Genomic DNA, 6,099 nt, shown 5'->3' with positions numbered 1-6,099 from the left:
GGTTAGTGGTATTGTGGAACACATATTTAAGGATTAATGATGAGAAAGATTAGAAATCCAAAAAGTGTAAAATTCCATGCAAACTCAATTAAGTTTCAAGGACATTTCCATCAGAAAGAATGGAAATGAAGAAAGAACGGAGCCCCCAGGCTGGTTGTTGAGTGAGAATTACTGCTTACCCAGCATCCGTTTGCTTCATCAAATGTCCCCCATCTGCTCACAGAAACCTCTCTAAGATGCTTTTCTGAAGAATATTTGGCAGCATGTTTCCCAGGGCTGATGCCTAGAGGAGAGGGTTACATGGAGACTTGCTGTCTATCTTGATGGCAAACCCCTCCTAAGTAGGAATCCAGAGCTGGTGACTCACTTTGTAGTCTTGTATAGGTCTGGGGCAAGACAACATTATGGCAGTGGGGAGATATTCATGGTCAGGCTGGACAGGCCTCTGAGGTCTCTGACCTCTGTGGGTGTCCCTGTTCATTACTGGGGAACTGGACTCAATGGTCTGTAAGAGTCCCTTCCAACTCAAAAAAAAATTCTATGATTCTATGATTCTATGAATATTCCTGGTTTTATTACAAGTACAAATACTGATAAAGCCTACATTCAAATTGTTTATTCCTTGCTTTTGGAGAAGCTAAAACACTAGCACTAAGAGTTTTAATCAACGTAGATAATAGCTTGTCAGTTGTTATGCACAGTGGTACGTGCACCCAGTTTGAAATTTCAGTGCCATTAATGTTTTTAATTTTTTAAGTGATATGACACAGTACATGCAATCAACAATAATGAACATACCATGGTTCAGGACCCCTGATCTCTCAGCTAGTAATTTAAAATATTTTCATGTGTAGAGACAAGACAAGTATTATGTCCTAAATGGAGTCTAGGTCCCCAGCACTATTTCTCTCTCTATTTGATCCCTAAAAACAACTGTTTTCTTGCCAAAGATTTTGCATCGTTAAATCTCCTTTCTGAAACAATGAATATTGTGTAGTTGCAGGCCACTTTTTCAAACCTGTGGACATTCCCTTTGCTTCTACTTCTTTAAGCAACCTGCAGTTGCAATACACTTTTGCAGTACAGTCTTGAACCTCTTTATTCCTTGTTTTTCAGTCACCATGGGCTGTGTCTGTGCTGTCTTTGTAACCAGGACCAGGGAATGACCTCTTTTCTCCCAGTCAGTTTTCTCAACACATCTACTGGTGTGGATGAAGCAAGCAAAGGCAACAAGAAAAGCAAATACAATTATACTAGCAAGCAGGAGTATCATTTATTATAGATGATAATCACATGTTGGTTTGTCACTAGGTGTGTTTAATCAACAACTTTCTTTTTGAAATAAGAGTGAAGATAAAAGAAAAGTTCAAATAGGATTCCTACATGTCTCGTTTTCATTAAAGATTAGCTCTGCTACAACACGATGAACTGAGGATAATATAATGTAACGTCCAAACACTTTTTTTCAAGTAATGTTAACACTGAATGAAAGGTATACAGGCTTCAATGAAATTAGGCAGTTGAGGCCTAGCTGAATGCTATTTGTTGTTGAATGGTATTTGTGACAGTGTTGAAAGAAATGGCTGATGTTATTGTAAAGTTACTGTCTGTCATCTATGAAAAACGGTGTTCTGCACAGGTCTGTGAGTGTTAGAAATGGGCTTTCTTGAAGAGCTGTCTTTATGGAAAAGGAGGCATTGCTTGCAAACTGGTAAATTGGGGAAAAAAAAAAAAAAAAAAAGTAACATTTCTGATTTCCAATTTAGTTATTAGAAAATCCCCATCATCTCTCTTTATATTATATGAATACTCCATGGTGTCCTTGGGATGACAAGATGCCTGTACTGCTATTTAGATATGCACAAATACAACAAATCCATGGGCAGATCTTTCCCCTACTGCATTTTTTTAATGTATTTCTTTATTGCTAAACTAAAAGGAAAATAATAGTAGAAAAAATTCAATCACCTTAATCAGCACATGCAAGTCTTAAAAATCTTTTTTCTTGCTCTGTAATACTGAAAAGACCTGATGGGAAATGTTACCTTCCAAATTTTGCTCTGTGTATATGCATTTCCTATTTAAACCCTCACTCAGCAAGAGAAGGAAAAACACTTCTCAGTTTCAGTGTAAGTGCCCCATGGAATTTTCTACAGGAAAAATATCACTTTAGATCTGTCAGACAATAACATTTTATTACCTCAAGGATGTTATCTGAACCTGAGGTCTAATATCTAAATGAACTGCAGTTCAGATTATTTGAGATTTAGCAGAAAGACAGAGGGATGGAAAGTTTCATAGAAAGATTCTATGGGGAGAAGTCTCATTCATTTATTGTGGATAAATATGATGAAAAGGTATTCATATACCAAGTTTTAATAACTGTATGGTTAACAGGAGGAACAGTAGACAGCTTTGAGCAGTAGCTGACATACAGAACAGGAGAGTTGGAAGAGTAATATTTCCAAGAAGATTAATTTAATTTAAAGGCAGAATGTTTTTTGGCTATTGGAAAGTTCTCTGTTGTGTTGAGCAAAAGGATAGATATACTGGCTGAAAATAAACCTGTAAAAGTGAGGTAATGCATTTACTAAAACACCATGGGAGTGCTACAGATATCTAGGGGATATATGTATATAAGCTGCTCATTCAGTTTACGTGTTTGTCTTTTTCTTGGATGAGAAATAGTTGCTGTTTATTATTTCCTTAAATGCAACACAAGCATTTACTCATAATATCCAATCTGAGAACACCGTTCTTGTAACTGCTTATGAAAATCATAGATACAGAAATCAAAAGAAACTGTTTCAATCTGCTTGCATTTAAGGAAATAGGAAGTCTCTTTCCACCCTTGCGCATATTTAAGACTGTTTTCTGACAAATTGCTAGCTAAAGGCTTCAGTCTTTCTTTTTGTGCTTACTCCCTCAATGGAATAGCTGAGCTTTTGTAACTGTCCCTACTTTGAAGTTTTCTAGTGGATCCAGGTTGGTTTAAGTATCCTCTATTCCTCACTTCTGTCTTTTCTACCATTTTCTTCAAAAAGGAGCATGTTAAGAACATAAATTTCTATTCTGTTAAGAGTCTTCTCCTGCAGTTAGCTGGTTAGTAAATAATACTTTGCTCACTCACCTCACTCAACCTGCTGGCCACATTCTTTTTAATGCATCCCAGGATACCACTGGCCTTCTTGACCACAAGGCCACATTGCTGGTTTGTGGTCACCCTGCTGTCTACAGGGACACCCAGGCCCTGTTTGTAAGAGAATGTGATTGACTTCACTTCTTCCAGCAAAAAAAGAGAAGCAGGTCTAAGACATCTGTTTATCTCCAATTTAAACAACTTAATTTAGGTAGAATTATGTGTTTTACAGCTATTCACGTTGCTGTGAAAAGAAGCGCGGCTATACAAATAAGAAATCGCGCGGCTCTGCCCTCGCAACTCCCCCCGCCCCGCGCACGGAGGCGGCCCCCAGCCGCAGCCCCCAGCCGCTCCCCCCCTCGCGCAGCGCCACTCCGAGGTGCCGCCTGCCGCAGCGACGGCGGCGGGGAGCCCTCGCGCCCAGAGGCGGCCTTCCCGGGGTCTGCCCTCTCCGCCCCCCTCCCACCTACCTGAGGGCAGCCGGCATCCGTCCGCGCAGCGGCGCACAGCCGGTGGCACCGCGCGCACAGCCTGCCTGCCTGCCTGCCTGCCTGCCGCCCTCCCTCGGACGAGGGTCCCCTTAGACGAAAGCACAGCCCCAGCCCGGCCGCTACCGCGAGGGACCGCGCCCGCGGCCGGAGCCCGGGGGCCGCGAGGAGGGAGGGCTGAGCGCCCGGTGACAGGTGAGGACGGCCCCCGCGCCGCTCCCTACCTCGCGCCGCTCTCCTCGCAGCCGGCGGCTCGCTTACCCTCGACCGCCGCCGCCCCCTCGCTCCGTTCCCCCGCCCTAACGCGGAGTTCAACGCGACCCCGCTAGCCGCGAGGCCCCGCCCCCCGCCCCGCACTGACGGCTCTCTCCGCCAATAGCGAAGAAGACGGCCGTCCTCGAGCTCCGCCCTCACCTCCTTCGACCAATAGGAGCTATCCGTGGTGCTGCCCCTCCGCCTTCCCGGCAGGCTCGGTTGGCTCGCAGCTGCCGAGCAACGGGCGCGGGGCTGCGGGTGGGGCCGCTGAGGGCGGTGGCCGGGCCCCCGCTGCGGGCCGGGGTTGGTGCCGCGGGATTGTGCCCGGGGCTTCTCGTTCGGGAGCTTTCGCCTCATAGATGGACGTTTTTTGTTCCCCTCCCCTTTTTCCCTCTTGGCTCAGCCATCAGGAGGATGGAAATATCTCCCGCACTCTCAAAGCTGTAATCTCGGCTTGCAGAAATGATAACTGGTATGTGAAGATGTTTCTAATTTTTTTGTTTCTTCACTTGTTTGTGAACCTAGGGTAGGGAGAAAGAACTGAAGTAACCTGCAGTGAGATTCTATCACTTTTGTAACTCCTTAAGCATAGTCAAGAATGTATGTTTGTGAACTACTTTATTAAGATAGTCCTGGTGGAGTATACTTTATATCACTGGGAGTCCAGGATTTTCTGAACAGTTCTTAAATCAGAGTCTATTACTTACAGGGCCTGCCTTACAGCATAAGATCACATGGCAGTGCCTTCTGCTTTCAGTATTTTACCAGTGCTGTGGTACAACTGGGTCTGGTTAATACCTGTTCAGATACAAGACAGAGTAAGGAAAATGTGTTTATTATTTCAGATCAGCCCTTTTGTACAAGCTTGTTATTATCTTCAAGAGAACAGATTGATGCTTTTGTTTTCTGTAGCAGAAACGTTACGTATAGAAGAAAACAGCACTTCCAAAGAGCATTGCTTTTCTGAGGACTCTATGGATTCTGCACTTAATTCAGTAAATCTGTCAAGCCCAGCCCGTCAAAATTCCACTGAATATCGTACTTCGGGGAGTGCAGCATATTACAGGAATTCCTTTCAGCCAGTGACTGCTACCTCAAATTCAGCCCCGATCCTGCGCCGGCTGTCATTGAGCTCTGCTGGGAACAGCAGTTACTATGAAGTCAGTAGGAATCGAATACAGAGGAGGATTGAAGGTATGCCTGAACTTTCCAAAGTATGTAACAGCTTTTATGAACATGCAAAGTCCGTGAGTTATGAACAAAACAAAAGCATCAATCTGTTCAAAACGATGTTCAAAACGATGGGCTTTGTAGCTTTGTTATTTAATTCCTTGCTATGTTCTCTTGAAGATAATAACAAGCTCCAAGCCTGTTAACAAGTCTCCTGTGAGACAAGACTTACTGAAGAATAGTCATTCTCAAGTAATCACTGGTCCTTTACTACATTAAAAAATTTCCAGTAAAATGTCTAATAGACAAGTTTGAGACAGTCTTCCATAAATCATCTCAGCTGTATATGTTAAATATTATGAGCAGGATGTGGACATAAGGTTTGATTTTTTTTTTTCATTGTCTGATATTAGCATTAACACATATGCAATCTCAGTCAAGCATTTTCATTATCTTTCTTAATGGTTATCTTCTGAGAATTTGTTTAGGAGTGCATTATGTTTCTATTTTTTATAAATATAAAAAGAATTTTTTAACATAAAAAACCCTCTCATGTTAACTAGCAAATGTTTAATTTGTTCTACACAGTAGAGGGAGTCTCTAACTTCATATGCAAGAGGACAATTATCATCTGTAGATCTCCATATGTTCGGAGACAATAGCCATCACAAAAAACTGAAGAGACTACATGCAGAGCTGCAGAAGGCTGTAAATCCTAGACTCACATGCACACTAACACAATACAGTCTGATCACAATGCTGCAACTACGAGTCGTTAAACATCAGTGGGAACACCACTCCATTCTCTCATCATTGTATGTTCTCAGCTCCACTTGCACTAGGCCAACATCTAGCCTGAGGAAGAAGTTGGAAGCCTGATGCAAAAATCTGCATGAAACAAATGCTGCTTTGGCAAGAGACTTAAGAGCTGGAAAATATAGCTAACAGGTTCACAGAAGTGTAAACTCCACATTACCATCTTGAAAATTACTCTATGAAAGTTATAAAACATATGCTAGTGGAGCAGCATATTCTTGGGGGTAACTG

General features: G+C 42.7%; 1 long non-coding RNA gene across 1 annotated transcript; it reads right to left on the bottom strand.

Annotated features, from left to right (window-relative positions):
• Positions 1 to 204: 204 nt before the first annotated feature.
• Positions 205 to 3,938, bottom strand: LOC149911644 (uncharacterized). The gene is made up of 3 exons (XR_016463073.1): positions 3,852 to 3,938; positions 3,131 to 3,250; positions 205 to 283 (listed from the first exon to the last, which is right to left on the bottom strand). It is a non-coding gene; the product is annotated as an uncharacterized LOC149911644 (long non-coding RNA).
• Between the last annotated feature and the right edge of the window lie 2,161 nt (positions 3,939 to 6,099).

Source organism: Phasianus colchicus, unplaced genomic scaffold (genome assembly GCF_987193195.1).
Source record: "Phasianus colchicus unplaced genomic scaffold, bPhaCol1.hap1.1 HAP1_SCAFFOLD_66, whole genome shotgun sequence".
NCBI lineage: Eukaryota > Metazoa > Chordata > Aves > Galliformes > Phasianidae > Phasianus > Phasianus colchicus.
Note: the sequence above shows the minus strand (reverse complement) of the source record. Positions and strands in the feature narration are given on the sequence as shown.